The 16,715-nt window shown below is 36.0% G+C and overlaps 1 long non-coding RNA gene across 2 annotated transcripts in view; it reads right to left on the reverse strand.

Moving 5' to 3' along the window:
- LOC145665714 (uncharacterized) overlaps positions 1-16,715 on the reverse strand; it is a 147,428-nt gene that overhangs the window by 114,607 nt on the left and 16,106 nt on the right. For both annotated transcript variants that reach the window (XR_014127618.1, XR_014127617.1), the window contains exon 3: positions 11,819-11,935. This is a non-coding gene — a long non-coding RNA (uncharacterized LOC145665714). The remainder of the gene's footprint in view (positions 1-11,818; positions 11,936-16,715) is intronic.

Raw genomic sequence — 16,715 nt, forward strand, 5'->3', positions numbered from 1 at the left:
AATGTCATAATCATCTTGAGATCTGTTATACGTTGCTAGAAGCTTAGTTCTAGAAGTCCTTGTGTTAGCTCATTGGTAAGCTGTCGGATTTCAAATCATATGGTTGAAAGTTCGATTCTCGTCTGGGCCAATACTTTTTTTAAAATTACATTTTCCTCAATGCATGAAAAATTATATAAAATAATTACATTAAAATACATAAGTTGTTTATATATAACACAATAATTGCAGAACATAGTAATTATTATGTTTAAAATATAACATCTGAGATAATTTTCACAGTAGGTCGGTATTATATATGAGGATGTAAATACAAGTTAAGAAACTCGTTCAATAGCAATAAATAAATCATGTAGTGTATTTATTTGCAGCTATTTGTCATATAGAGAGTAATTCTCAACATTCATAATACAGAATGTCATTTATGTTCTTGAAAAGTTATTCGATGCATAAACAGAGGGTATAAACAGAGAATCCAAAGTCGGAACGCTCGCAAAAAAATTCATGAACCCCAATGGTCACGTGAGCAGACTGGAATTGTGCTTATGAAGCATGCCACAGCAGAAAGTTTTTTCATAGATTTTCAATTCAATTCCTGATATATGCTTTTGCAATGTGGAAGTGGTGATGCCTTGAGTCGCCCTCTCTCGCTCGCTCGCTCGCTCACTCTATTTATACAAAATATAAAAGTGGATTTATGTGTGTGTTTCAACATAATTCTAATATATCTAGAGCAATTTTAACTATATTTCTTACAGTCTGGAAAAAGAGTACTGTCGGGATACATATCAAAAATGCTAGAAACGGGTCGATATTAGTATCGAATCCATAGTTTCGTGGTCGCTTAGGTGAATAGCTCTACTTTCAATTCAAGTCCAATTAAGCTCCCATTAGCACCCAGGGTGGTTACGTAGCGACATAAAGATATCGAAATCAACCGATATTAGAATCGAATCGTAAGTTTTCAGCGCCGCTAACAGTGTAGCATTTCCCATTAGTCCACATTAGTCCCATTGCCTAGAGGGCAACATATTTGCAGAGTGCAAATTTTAAAACTTGAATAATATTTTAATTTTTTCCGTATGAAAAAGTTAAAAATCATGAGCAAATATACTATTTCACGAACAATCCTCTTTTACTATTCTAATATGTTTAATAATTGCGTAAGAAATGTAATAGTAATTCAGAACATGTTTCACAGTTGTTATTTTTTGTTACATAGTTGTAGCTATAGCATGTAGTGAGTGGAATTTAACTGTAATAAATTCACTAATTAACCATATTCGAATTAAGTTTTATTTTTAAGTTCGGAATGAAGGGGCGGAGAAATATGTAGTTATTGGCGGCACCGAGCTTTTCTTCATTTTACTTTCAAGATCTCCATTTCTCTTTTGTCATTTGTTCCTAATAAAAAAAGTTCAGTCACTTTTGGATTGTCATAGGATAGTAGGAGTTGGATTTTGGGATGCAGCCTGTGAGATTCTAGAGGAGCTAACTGCTTGAAAAAATATTTTTGAATTATCTGTAACATATGAAATAAGGATATGTATCATAAAAAATTGATAGGAAAGTGCATGTGCACATGTGTAAAATAGAAGGAAAACGTAATAAAATGTGCTCAAAATTAAGGAAAGGTAGGGTTTATTTTGAAAATGTTATTGAGCTTCGTGCCAACCATGGTGGCGCTTCGTAGCTAGTCTGTCGACGTCACTCATATATACGGTGACATCGTACTATACTCTCGCTCCGGGCAATGATTTTCCATGGCACTGTTCACTATAAACAAAAAAATGGATTCTACTATTATAGAAATAGGTATGTTAAAAATCCCACACAAGCTTATTATAAAACAAATTATAAAAGGGTCGCTGGCAAGGGCGTGTGATAAAAGTGGATCGTGAAGCTGGTGTTTAATATATGGAGCGTTCCGAGCATAAGGCAATCAAGCCATAAAGTTAGAGAAAATGGCCATAAAATTTGTATTCTAAACGTAATTACATGGGCATTTTCAATTTTTTTTCTTTTTTTTTTCTTTTTTTTTTTTACGTTGGTCTACTTTTCCTTGATTCGAAACTTTTAAATTTCACCCTATTTTCTACTGAATGTGTCTGTAAGGCAACAAAGAAATAATTACATATGATAAATTTAAATTCATTTCAATTCGGAAAATGAGAAACACTTTGCCATTATATATCGTAAAGGTCAGACCCACCAGTATTGTAACAAAGAGGTGCTTGAGCCAATGACGGTAGAAATTCAAACTCCGATAAGTGATAATTTCACAGTCTTGTTTTATTACAAGTGTAATCTCTTTAGTCAATGGAGAGGAGGACGTGGGTCATCGGTCAGAGTTGATGTCGATGGGTTTTGGTGGGTCGGAGTTGGTCGCAATGGTTCAGAGTGGTTCATAGTTGGTGGTGGGTCAGAGTGGATCACGATGGTTGATGGGTCAGAGTGGGCCAATGGGTCATTTGGGTGGTGGGTGATAGTGGGTCATGGTGGGTCGTGGATCAAATTTTCATTGACCCACACCATCTCTGGTTAAAATTGTACTAAAGATAAGAGGCACCGAAGATGCATGTCGGCTATTATGCTCAAATTTTGCGCATGGATAGTACTCCACCAGAAAGCAATAAATCTGAAACGGTTCACGGTATCACCTCCTAGAACTCGAGATGTAGGGGTTTGTCTGATTGGCTAAATTAAGACGTCAATGATTTATCCTTCAACAACCAAGCTTTTTATGATCGTTTCCGTGGGGAAGTCAGCAGAACACGTGCCTAGTAATCGTAATATTGATAGTTCGCGTCCACCCCGGCGTATTTGTTTTGTGTTTTTTTGATTCACCTAAATATAAACAAATCACACATATAGGCATTTTAACATATTTTGGGAGAGTAATTTTTGTGGTTCGTTGGCGTTTCATCGCGTCTCTGCCGCTGGTAGTAAAGTTTTCAAAATTGAACTTGGGCCATCACGGATCGTCGCTGCGGGGCCACCAATTTCTGGCGAGAGGTTAATAGTTGACGATCTGTACTCCACCGACGCTTACAGCTTAGGGTAATGAACGATGTCCTTGCCTTGTAGACTTCATGACTACCGACGTCGGCAGTCAACTAGCTTTTAGTATTCCTTTATTAACCATCTATCGTTCATGTTTGTACACGGTGTTGTCATAATAATAATAATAATAATAATAATAATAATTATTATTATTATTATTATTATTTGTAGTAACAGTAGTATAATTGATGATAGAATAATTATTGTCTATGTATTGTCTAGGTAGGACTACACACAGGATTTGGCTCGTTTTGGTTCGACTTGACTCTAATCCGAGTCGAGTTGGAAGATATTTTTCGCGCCGAGTCCAAGAGTAGACCTCAAAGATGTCTGTTTCGAGTCGAGTCGAGTTTCAAAGAGAAGTCGTTCGTGCCCATCCCTACTAATGAGAGCTTAATCGGAGTTAAGCGAAATTGAAAGTCTCACTATTTATCTAAGCGACCCCGAAAACTATGAATCTAATATCGATCATTTTCTAGCAATCTTTTATATGTATCCCCCTCCCATTCACCATAGGTAACCCGACAGCACTCTTTTTGAAACTATAAGAAATGTGGTTAAAATTACTCTAGGCCAGTGGTTCTCAATCTAATTCCTATCACGATCCACTTTTATCACACGCTCTTGCCAGCGACCCTTTTATAATTTGTTTTATAATAAGCTTGTGTGGGATTTTTAACATACCTATTTCTATAATAGTAGAATCCATTTTTTTGTTTATAGTGAACAGTGCCATGGAAAATCATTGCCCGGGGCGAGAGTATAGTACGATGTCACCGTATATATGAGTGACGTCGACAGACTAGCTACGAAGCGCCACCATGGTTGGCACGAAGCTCAATAACATTTTCAAAATAAACCCTACCTTTCCTTAATTTTGAGCACATTTTATTACGTTTTCCTTCTATTTTACACATGTGCACATGCACTTTCCTAACATGAGTAACACACTTCCTCCGAAATGTGTGGCCCCTTTTTTAGGCGTCCGGCACTGACAGTGGATACAGTAACTGTAATATCTATATTCCCAACGACGAAGGTGCTGGTTCAAGATGGATGTTAAACTCCTTCATTGAAGAGGCCATTAACCTATCCGATCTAAGCCCACAACTTCTTGACCAAATAATAGAATGATCATGCGACAAGTCTTTGCAACTGGTTTTCTGTAACGAAGACTTGGACAAGTTCTGCCTGATGAGGAGAGAAGAATATCCTGGTCTGGTTATTGCTGCTTTAAAAGTAATAATTCCATTTGCTATATCGTACTTGTGCGAAAGTGTTTTTTTTTTATGGTAAACATTAAAACAAAGATAAGAAATCGCTTATCAGTTGAAAATGGCTTGATAATGTTCGTCATGAAGATTGAACCGGGCATTGCTGCACTAGTGAAATTACACCATGCTTAGGTATCTCATTAGGTTTTAATTTTAATTGTATTTCAATGTGCAGGTTTTGTTTCATGTGTATTTTTCTAGTATTTCTATATACAGTTCTCATTAGTTTTATATCATACCTCTTTGATTTAAATTCATTTTTAAACAACTCTACTAACTAACTAACTCTATGGCCTATGGAACCCGGAGGTTCAATGCCGCGTTCACAAAAGCTCTACACTGACTTCTATCCTTAGCCAATTGGATCCAGTTTCTAATTTGTATTCCTATCTCTGCGAGATCCATCTTAATATTGTCTTCCCATTTGCGCCTAGGTCTATCTAATGGTCGTTTTCCGATTGGTCTTCCAGTCAACACTTTGAAAGCGTTTCTACTTTCTTCCATTCTAGCTACATGACCTGCCCACCTAAGCCTCCTAGACTTCACGACCCTAACAATGTTGGGTAACCGTATAAATTATGTAGTTCCTCGTTATGAAGTTTCCGCCATTCCCCATTCCCGTTCCTCTTGGGTCCGAATATTCGTCTAAGGATCTTGTTCTCAAATACTTTCAGTCTATGTTCTTCCCTCAGAGTAAGTGACCATGTTTCGCAACCATACAGAACAGCAGGCATGATTATCGTTTTGTATATTTTAAGCTTCAAATTTCTCGACAGAATTCGCGACGACAAGAGACTTTGAACCGAATAGTAACACGAATTCTACACCCTTTGAAAATGTTCAGTAGGCTTATTTTTTATTGTTCTTTACAGTGTGTATAAAAAATAAAAGTATGCCTATCAGAACAAAATTAAAAATAATATTTAAAAATAATTTCTGGTATTAGATTCTAACTATATTTATCTCTTCCGCCTATCTTCGCGATCCCCTAGGAGCCGCGACTCCCAGGTTGAGAAACCCTGCTCTAGGCACACATGAGTTATGATGGAACATACATACATACACTTTTATATGTATAAATGCAGATAAGAGAGAGTTGAGAGAGAGCGATTAAGGAATTACCGCTCTCAATCTCTTCACTTTACTTTTGCGATTCGTGAATTTCTTACGTGACAGTTTGGGGCTAGCTAGTTTTTTTGTCTTGAACCACGATCCGATTTTCGATATGCTCGACCTAAATGCTGTAATGCGAATATTGAGAAGTTATCTGCGATGAAAGTAGCTGCAAATAAATACATTACATAACTTATTTATTGCTATTACACGATTTTTTAAATTTGTATTCAATATTCACACATAACACACCGACGTTCTGTGAATACCTCAGATGTTATATTTTAAAGATAAGAATTACTTATGTCGTGAAATGATATGAATATATATATTCAACTCATATATACAACTGATGGTATGAAAATATATATACAACTGATGAATTGTAATGTAACTATTTTACATAATTTTCATGCATTGAGGAAAGTAGAATATCATAAAAGAATCTCACCTGAACGGGTATCGAACTCACGATTTAAACACTCGGTGGTGTACCACTGAGCTAACATGACCGCTTTTCGGAATCTGCTTCTGAAATATAACTGAGCTCATACGTAAATGCTCTTTTCCGTATGGAAATCACAATGACGAAACGAGAGTGTGAATACATAGTCTCGAAATATTGTATCATTAAGTATTTCAATCAATGTTACTTTTTTCTACACTTAATACCATTTCAACATGTCTTATTATATTTAACAGAAGGAAAAACATATCTGTACATCTTTTCCCGATTACTAAGGTTGGCTTTGGAGGTTCGAACCAGCAGCTTTAGTTTACTGTTTTCCGAAGATACCCGAAGTTGGACTTCGAAAGTGTTCGTCTCAAAACAGCTATCATCATATCGCTCAATCTGTTTGGTATATGGTATATGTTTTTATACGTGTAAAGTCAGTATAACAATTCATTCTTTAAATAGCTTTTCGTATGTATTAATATTTCTTTATAAAAACTGTTTTTAATATTATTATTACGGCGCACCATTTTCAGATTTCTTTCGCGAGTCGTTGATCAAGTCGTTCGCCACCAGCGTTGCCAGACTCACAGCTCGGAATTATTCCAAAACCTGATCGAACTTATGCTAGATTCGGTCAAATTATGCTAGATCCTGATAATTACTAATTCAGGAGTTTTAAAAAAAGGAAGTTGAGATACGATAACGTAACTTAAAATACACAGAGAGCAAGAATGCATGGATAGAACTCAATACTTCACGCACCAAAATTTTAACTCAACTAAATTACTGCAGTCGTTGTCAGACTCAATGGCGTATATATCGTATAAATGAATGCAAAGTTTTTGTTTACATATTTTGAAAGAAAATTACTTCGCAGCATAAGCGGAGTTGGGAATCGTCTGCTGGGGGGGGGGGCAGATTTTTGGTCGGTCTCGGAGCTGTCATTTCAGGAATAAATATGATCATGAAGTCAGAAATAAAGATGGTGAAGTTGCCAAAAAGTTGGGGGGAGAATGGCCCCCACAGCTCCGCCCATGCCTCGGAGTTAAAGGATTAGAAAACCCTGGGTGGAGCCACAAAAAAAAGCCCAAAGCCGTTCCGAACTTACTTCGGAAAATAAGACTGCCTGTATGGTTTACCGAGTGTATGAATCAATGGAAGAGGATACATTTCTGCCGTTCTTTTTCTTCCCACGACCAACTTCTCCAGGTTTTACGGCTTTTTGATAACTTGCTGAAATTGTGCTAGATTTGGGCAGGATGCTAAAAGCAAGATGCTAGATGCTAGAGACATGCAAATTATGCTAGATCTAGCATCATTATGCTAGATCTGGCAACGCTGTTCCCCACAATAGGCGTGTCGTGCAAGTAACCAATCACACGCCAGGTACTAGCTTTTACCTATTGCTTCCTTCTCACAGCTCAGAACATTGGTAACTATGGATAGACGTACAGCAGTAATTACTTTATGGGAGTTGGAAGGTTATTCTGCAACTGCAGCTAGCAGGCGAGTAGGTGTCCCGGCCTCTACAGGAAGGCGATGGATTCGGAAATATGGTGCTACAGGTCAGACTGGTAATTTACGATCTCCTGGTCGTCCGCATGTGTCAACCGAAGCCCAAGATGCGGGATTAGTAAACGAAGCCCGGTTAGACCCACTAAGGACGTCTGGACAGCTAAGGGAAGCTTCTCTCTTTCCTGGTAGTAAGCATACAGCTCTGCGAAGGCTTCGTCATGCTGGGTTACGTGGCCGTGTTGCTGCCGTGAAGGAAAAACTCTCAGACGACCACAAAATTTACCGTCTCGCGTTTGCACAGGCGAATGTGGGTCTCAATTGGGAAAACGTAGTTTTCTCAGATGAATCCATATTCACAACATCAAAGGAGGGACGCCGTTTTGTGTATCGTCCGAGAGGCATCCGATATGACCATGGATATGTGGCTGCTTGCAATCGCAGTGGCCATGTATCTATTTTATGTTGGGGTTGGATTTCCAGTCGCGGAGCAGGACAGCTTCATAGAATTGAAGGACATCTGGACAATGCTCAGTACTTAGACATTATCAGTAATATCATGGTGCCATCTGTACGAGTATTTCAGCCTGATGGTGTAATTCAGTTCCAGCAATACCAGTCGCCAATACATACTTCCCGTGTGGTTCATGAATGGTTCGCAGGGCACCCTGAGATTGATTTAATCGACTGGTCGCCTCGTGGAGCAGACCTCAATCTCATGGAAAATATGTGGGCAGAAGTGAAGCGTACTCTAAGGGAAAGTTGGCCTGAGGCAGATCCACCAAGAACTCAGGATGACCTGTGGCATTTTGTTTCCGAAGCATGGCTGGAGGTAGGGGAAGGAGATAGATTTGTCACCCATGTAATAGATTTCATGCCCAGAAGAATGGGGCGTGTAATAAATTCAGAAGGGTCTTGGACACAATATTAATGTCCCCGCCTTAACTCCCGAAAAAAGCCCTTTTCAGGGCTACCTAAACGCCTCTGAAAATATTTCTAGAAGCAAACCACTCCTTGTATCCCATTTCTATGCAATCCTACTAGCAAAAGAATGATAATTAGCTGTAGGCTTTGAACTCAAGACCTCTTCAGTGGCAAGTCCGTACTCTACCAGTGAACTAACATGAACACGCAAACCTAACCTGAAGAAACACGATTTTCAATTTCTGGTATTCGATGACAATGATGCTCATATACTTTGCAAATGTTGTATTCAACTTGGGATATTCCGCAACACACACACACACATAAACAAAGCGAAAGAGAGAGAGAGAGAGAGAGAGAGAGAGAGAGAGAGATGAATACACAAAAGCATATTCAACGTATTCGAATGAGACTCTAAGTAACGACATTCCGTTCTAAAGAGAATTTGTGTTTCTTCCCGTGACGTTAAGGGGATCGGGAAAAGTTATGTGTCTTGAAGCAGGATACGACTTTGGATACTCTGTTTATACACTTTCTATATCCGTAGGAATATACTGTATTTCACGAATATAAATAACATACTGTAATGAGAATATTGAGAAGTTAAATCTGTATGACAAGTAGCTGCAAATAAATACACTACATAACTTATTTATTGCTATTCAACGATTTTCCTAACTTGTATTTAACATTCTCATATAATACCGACCTACTGTGAAAATTATCTCAGATGTTATATTTTAAACATAATACTTACTATGTTCTGCAATTATTATGTTATATATAAACAACTTATATATTTTAATGTAATTATTTTATATAATTTTTCATGCATTGCGGAAAATATAATTTAAAAAAAAAGTATTGGCCCAGACTAGAATCGAACTCTCAACCATATGATTTGAAATCCGACAGCTTACCAATGAGCTAACACAAGGACTTCTAGAACTAAGCTTCTAGCGATGTATAACGGATCTCATGATAATTATGACATTCACATCCATTACAAACGCAGTTTCTGTTCTACTTTGACTTTTATTTTAGTACTCAGGCGATAATTATGTTCTATTTCTTAATTTTGAGCATTCTTTTACATATGGAAAGATTCTTTAACGTATTTAAATGTTCCATTACGTATAGAGAGCTAAATGACAAACAAGCATGTGCTCACATTAATAAAAACGTTTCGAAATATTGTATCATTTAGTATTTCAATCAATGTTGCTTTTTTAAACACTTGGTAACAAGTCTTATTATATTTAAAAGAAGAAAAACACATCTGCAAACTTTTACCCTTTTGCAAAGGCTGGCTTGGAGGTTCGAACCTGGCTTACTTTTTCCCGAAGATACCCGAAGCTGGACTTAGAAAATTTTTGCCTCAAAACACCAATAAAGAATGCGCTCAACCTTTTTGAGACAAGGTGTACATTTAAAACAATAATATCACACCACCGACCCTTAGGAATAATAAAAAAATGTCTATCATTAACAAATTCGACCCGTTTAATTGCTGATATTGAAAGAATCGAAATTAAAATGCTATTTGTGTGGTCACATAAGAATAAAATTACAAAAGTTTACAATTATTACTGGAAATTAATGCTCTCACCCATTTCAAACGTTTTAAAAGCACATAGTTTCTAATATATTGATATTTCATTTCTTATCGATAGTATGGAATGTTACCAACAGTTGTGCTGTAAATTTCCGTAACTAATCTCCAAGTGGATCTGTATAACAACCAAAAGTAGTTTTTTCAAGTTAAACAGAAAGTCCAAAATAGGCCTCTTGAAAACAGCTCTTTTTTGTAAAAGAATACATAATGATCACTTCTGGCTGTTGCAATGGTCTGTGGAAGCAGTTTGATAAAAAAAATCGACATAATATAACAACCAAAACTGCTTCTGTTATATGCAAAAAAAAAAAAAAAAAAAAAAAAAGGAAGGAAAAGCTTTGTATGGTGAGTGTAGGGAGGCACCGAATTCTACGTCGCCCCGGACGCCGAAATCTCTAGCTACGGCTCTGCTTGAACCAAACGACCAATTTCGATCAAATTTTTAATATAAACGAGGTTCAAGCCTAGGGTATTTTCTATCATTTCACTCTGACGGAGCGACGTAGAGTTAGAGGAGGAGGGGGAGATATACAAAAATTAATATAAATAAAAATAAAAGTGACTATGTTTGTGACTTATTAACTCTTAAACCACCCAACCGATCTCAATCAAATTTTCAACATAGAGAGGTTCAGGCCTGGAAAGATTCTTATAGTTTTACTTTGATGGTAGAACCTATTGGGGGGGAGAGAGAGGGATATATATATATATATATATATATATATATATATATATATATATATATATATATATATATATATATATATATATATATATATATATATATATATATATATATATATATATATATATATTTGTGACTTCGTCACTCTTGAACAACCAGATGAATATCGATCAAATTTTCAACATCGATGAGGTTCGGACGTGAGATGGTTTTTGTCATATCACTTTGATGGTGTAACTTAGGGGGAGGGGGAAAGACATTTAAAAGTGATAGATAATGACCGATATTAGTGTGGAATCTATAGTTTTCGGGGGTCAGTGAAATGAACAGTAACACTTCCGATGCTGTTCAAATCCAAATTCCGCAAGTTGGAGGAGGGGGGATATATATATATATATATATATATATAATGATCGAATATGACAAATGTTAGGGTTTCGAATCGATAGTTTTCGGGGTCGCTGAGTTGAACACTGACACTTTTGATCACGTTTACATCCAAATTTAGCCCCGTAACTTGGCGGAGAGGGAGATGCATAAAAATGATCAAAAGTGATCAATGTTAATGTCAAATCCAAAATTTTCGGGGTCGCTGAAATGAACAGTGACACTTTCGATCCCGTTTAAATCCGAATTCAGCACCGCAACTTGAGGGAGCGGAAGGAAGAAGATATATAAAAATGATCGAAAATGATCATTATCAGTGTCTAATTCATAGTTTTCGGGGTCGCTGAGATGAACAATGACCCTTCCGATGCCGTGCCCAGCAACATGTTGGTAGAGGGGAAGATACATGAAAGTAATCGAAAATGAACGACATTAGTGCCGAATCCATAGTTTCCGGGGTCGCTATGATAAATAGTAACACCTCCGATGCCCTTTAAATCTAAATTCAGCCACGCAACGTGGATGGAGGAGGGGAGAGAAACATTTAAAAATAATCATCGAAAAAGTCCGATATCAGAGAGCAGTTTAGTAGCCTAATAGTAAAAAGAGACTGATTAACGGAATATATTACTATTTCTTTCTTACTTTAACCAAGTGAAGCGTGAAATTAATACCAGTTAAAAATAAAAATAAGAAAAATTTCGTTATACAAAAACTGAAATATTCATATCATTTTGATTTTTTTTTTTTTTTTTTTTTTTGAATTTAAAAGCAAAAAAATATTTTACCTTAACACCCATCGACAGTCCTTGGATAACATTCATATGTAAGCACTGACATAAAGGCGATATCAGAGTGATCTAGAGGATTCAGTGTGGAAATATCGTCTTCGATCTCCCGGGAATCTTAAAAAAAAAAAAAAAAAAAAAACTCACAGCATATGAACAAATTATTTTACTTTGTACTTACATTACTAAAGTTGTTTAAACTATGATATAATTGTTAATTAATATTACTTAATAATAAAAACATTGTAGTAATTATTCACAATTTAAAATAGTACTAATTGTAAGTTGTTTAATGTACAAGCATTGTTTATGTTTGAAAAACTACATACAGTAGAAAATCGATTAACCGTCACTCTCTGTTATCCGTCACTACTCCGGACAGTACTGTACTTTATTACAATGGAGAAGTGGAATGTGCTGTTCTGTAGAAAATTGACCAGTTTATATCGACCAGAATTTTGAAGGTATTCACCTTACAAGAAACTTCGTTGCGACCACCGAAAATATTCTCTTCAACCCACAATATTATCGACTATTGCCCACCATCGATGTTTAAGTTGGAGAAAACTACAATGATGCACGGGTAAGTGTGTTTAATTCCTACTTCTCTCTGCAAGCTGTTCAGACAGAAGCGACAATGGGCGGACGCCGATGGTGAAGACAAATTTTCAGCACCCTAAAGCCACAGAAATCTGTTGCACAGGATTTCTGTTGCAGAATATCATGAATTCCTAATTTCCGTTTCCATTTCCTCATAAAATGCAGGTGTTCTTTGATAGCGTACAATGTGGAGTCCAGGAAGTATGTTCCATTCATTTAACGTTTTTCAATCTTATCGTATTAACAACAATCACTTATGCGGAAATATTTCCTAACTTGGAAGAGCATAATTGTATCGGCCCTTGCTGTTGCTGCCACGGTATATTTGAACCTGAATGGGACAACCAGCAATGAGATGGATGTATGTTTCATCCAGTTTGAGGAATGTCTGCTATTTGGATCCGAAATGTGCTCTTCAGAGAGTTTTCCTCAATTCGTTTTTATTTTGATGCATGGAGTAGATGTTGTCAATGACGACGCTAGAAGAAGGAGGGGCAAATACCGTCCAAAAGCTTACCCAATCGCATCGACTGTACCCCAAACACTTATTGTAGGTAAATTAATAAAGAACTGTCCTTTGCGGTAGATATAAAAATAGCTCCCCTCTTGAAAGGTCCCTGCCCCTTATCCTATAATTTAAGGCGGCATCGTCACTGAATATTGTACGAGGGACTTAGGCCCACGCCTCAGCCGAAGTGTTTACAAAGGTCTGTGTACACAGTTAAAGATGCAAATTGTTTTGCCATTTTTACTATTAAACAAATAAGTAAAAGAAAGGCATTTATTATTATGTACTGTAAATATAGTAAAGAGGAGATACATACAGATGATAATACATTTAAATATGATTATTATTTAAAATATCTCTATTTAATTACCTTCGAGAACACCACCTCGAATACAAAGAAGGCACTCCAATTTTAAATAGAGAACTTCGTATTAAATGTATCTCTTATGTTTGTGCTCTTTACCATCCAAATTGATATATGGAGTGGAAATTTTCAACTACACTGAGAAAAATCCGTTATCCGGACAGCGGTATATCGTACAAATATACGCAATCCTTATCTTTACAACAGAAATCAGTACGGAGCATACGTTATCCGTGTGCTACAAAGGCACTGCCCTTAGATGTTACATCATGCCGTTGCGGGATGTCTGACATCTAACAGTTTTCCGTATATCACATGCATATACTTATATTACCTTTAGCAGCTATATGTTATATATGTCCATTTGTATGTGAGATCCTGACCGCCTGTATTGTTTCATACGGAAAGTACGTACACATGGAACACTTATACAGAAAGTATTATAAAACGTTTGTTTCCAGTTATATGTTTGCTGTACGTTAAGCCAAAAAAAAAAAAAAAAACTACAGGATTTACAAATGTAAAATAAGATTTTACGTATGCCACGTACATTTTTTCTTAGTGTACTACAGCTAAAAAGGAGCAATGAAATAACTTCCATAAAATTGTCTTTCTTAGAGGTAAACACAGGTCTAAACTTCAATTATCATTTGCAAGAAAAAGACCTTCTGCAGTATTCCCAAAGTCAGTTCTCTACTAAGATTATCCGTGCAGTCTTTACATTAAAACTATCCATCTATCCGATCCTATTTTTGAAAAGACTTCCGCCCCTGGAAACCTTAAAATTATATTAAACCTAAGTTCGGTAGGAAACCTTAAACTATACGCATTAAATGTAAATCATATTTTAAGTAGTGATTTGAAATTTGAACCAATGGAACAGATTTTTTACTCTAGTGATAAGTTAGTGGGAGAAATATTAAAGATATTCCCTGTATCTGTAATTCTCATTTGCAAGAATAAGACCTTTTGCAGTATTCCCAAAGTCAGTTCTCTCTACTAAGATTATCCGTGCAGTCTTTACATTAAAACTATGCATCTATCCGATCCTATTTTTGAAAAGACTTCCGCCCCTGGAAACCTTAAAATTATATTAAACCTAAGTTCGGTAGGAAACCTTAAACTATACGCATTAAATGTAAATCATATTTTAAGTAGTGATTTGAAATTTGAACCAATGGAACAGATTTTTTACTCTAGTGATGAGTTAGTGGGGGAAATATTAAAGATATTCCCTGTATCTGTAATTCCCATTTGCAAGAATAAGACCTTCTGCAGTATTCCCAAAGTCAGTTCTCTACTAAGATTATCCGTGTAGTCTTTACATTAAAACTATGCACCCATCCAATCCTATTTTTGAGAAGGTTTCTGCCCCTGGAAACCTTAAAACCATATTAAACCTAAGATCTTTAGGAAACACTTAGACTATACGCATTAAATGTAAAACATATTTTAAGTAGTGATTCGAAATTGGAACCAATGGAACAGATTTTTTACTCTAGTGATGAGTTAGTGGGGAAATATTAAAGATATTCCCTGTATCTGTAATTCTCATTTGCAAAAAAAAAGACCTTCTGCAGTATTCCCAAAATCAGTTCTCTACTAAGATTATCCGTGCAGTCTTTACATTAAAACCATGCATCTATCCGATCCTATTTTTGAAAAGACTTCCGCCCCTGGTAACCTTAAAATTATATTAAACATAAGTTCGGTAGGAAACCCTTAAACTATACGCATTAAATATAAAACATATTTTAAGTAGTGATTCGAAATTGGAACCAATGGAAGAGATTTTTACTCTAGTGATGAGTTAGTGGGAGAAATATTAAAGATATTCCCTGTATCTGTAATTCTCATTTGCAAGAATAAGACCTTCTGCAGTATTCCCAAATTCAGTTCTCTACTAAAATTATCCGTGCAGTCTTTACATTAAAACTATGCACCCATCCGATCCTACTTTTGAGAAGGTTTCTGCCCCTGGAAACCTTAAAACCATATTAAACCTAAGATCTTTAGGAAACACTTAAACTATACGCATTAAATGTAAAATATATTTTAAGAAGTGATTCGAAATTGGAACCAATGGAACAGACTTTTTACTCTAGTGATGAGTTAGTGGGAGAAATATTAAAGATGTTCCCTGTATCTGTAATTCTCATTTGCAAAAATAAGACCTTCTGCAGTATTCCCAAAATCAGTTCTCTACTAAGATTATCCGTGTAGTCTTTACATTAAAACTATGCACCCATCTGATCCTACTTTTCAGAAGGTTTCTGCCCCTGGAAACCTTATAACCATCTTAAACCTAAGATCTTTAGGAAACACATAGACTATACGCATTAAATGTAAAACATATTTTAAGTAGTGATTGGAAATTTGAACCAATGGAACAGATTTTTTACTCTAGTGATGAGTTAGTGGGGGAAATATTAAAGATGTTCCCTGTATCTGTAATTCTCATTTGCAAAAATAAGACCTTCTGCAGTATTCCCAAAATCAGTTCTCTACTAAGATTATCCGTGTAGTCTTTACATTAAAACTATGCACCCATCTGATCCTACTTTTCAGAAGGTTTCTGCCCCTGGAAACCTTATAACCATCTTAAACCTAAGATCTTTAGGAAACACATAGACTATACGCATTAAATGTAAAACATATTTTAAGTAGTGATTCGAAATTTGAACCAATGGAACAGATTTTTTACTCTAGTGATGAGTTAGTGGGGGAAATATTAAAGATATTCCCTGGACTGTAATTCTCATTTGCAAGAATAAGACCTTCTGCAGTATTCTCAAAATCAGTTCTCTACTAAGGTTATCCGTGTAGTCTTTACATTAAAACTATGCACCCATCTGATCCTACTTTTCAGAAGGTTTCTGCCCCTGGAAACCTTAAAATTATATTAAACCTAAGTTCGGTAGGAAACACTTAAACTATACGCATTAAATATAAATCATATTTTAAGTAGTGATTTGAAATTGGAACCAATGGAACAGATTTTTTACTCTAGTGGTGAGTTAGTGGGAGAAATATTAAAGATATTCCCTGTATCTGTAATTCTCATTTGCAAGAATAAGACCTTCTGCAGTATTCCCAAATTCAGTTCTCTACTAAAATTATCCGTGCAGTCTTTACATTAAAACTATGCACCCATCCGATCCTACTTTTGAGAAGGTTTCTGCCCCTGGAAACCTTAAAACCATATTAAACCTAAGATCTTTAGGAAACACTTAAACTATACGCATTAAATGTAAAATATATTTTAAGAAGTGATTCGAAATTGGAACCAATGGAACAGACTTTTTACTCTAGTGATGAGTTAGTGGGGGAAATATTAAAGATATTCCCTGGACTGTAATTCTCATTTGCAAGAATAAGACCTTCTGCAGTATTCTCAAAATCAGTTCTCTACTAAGGTTATCCGT

Source organism: Thermobia domestica, chromosome 12, assembly GCF_964235325.1.
Source record: "Thermobia domestica chromosome 12, izTheDome1.hap1.1, whole genome shotgun sequence".
NCBI lineage: Eukaryota > Metazoa > Arthropoda > Insecta > Zygentoma > Lepismatidae > Thermobia > Thermobia domestica.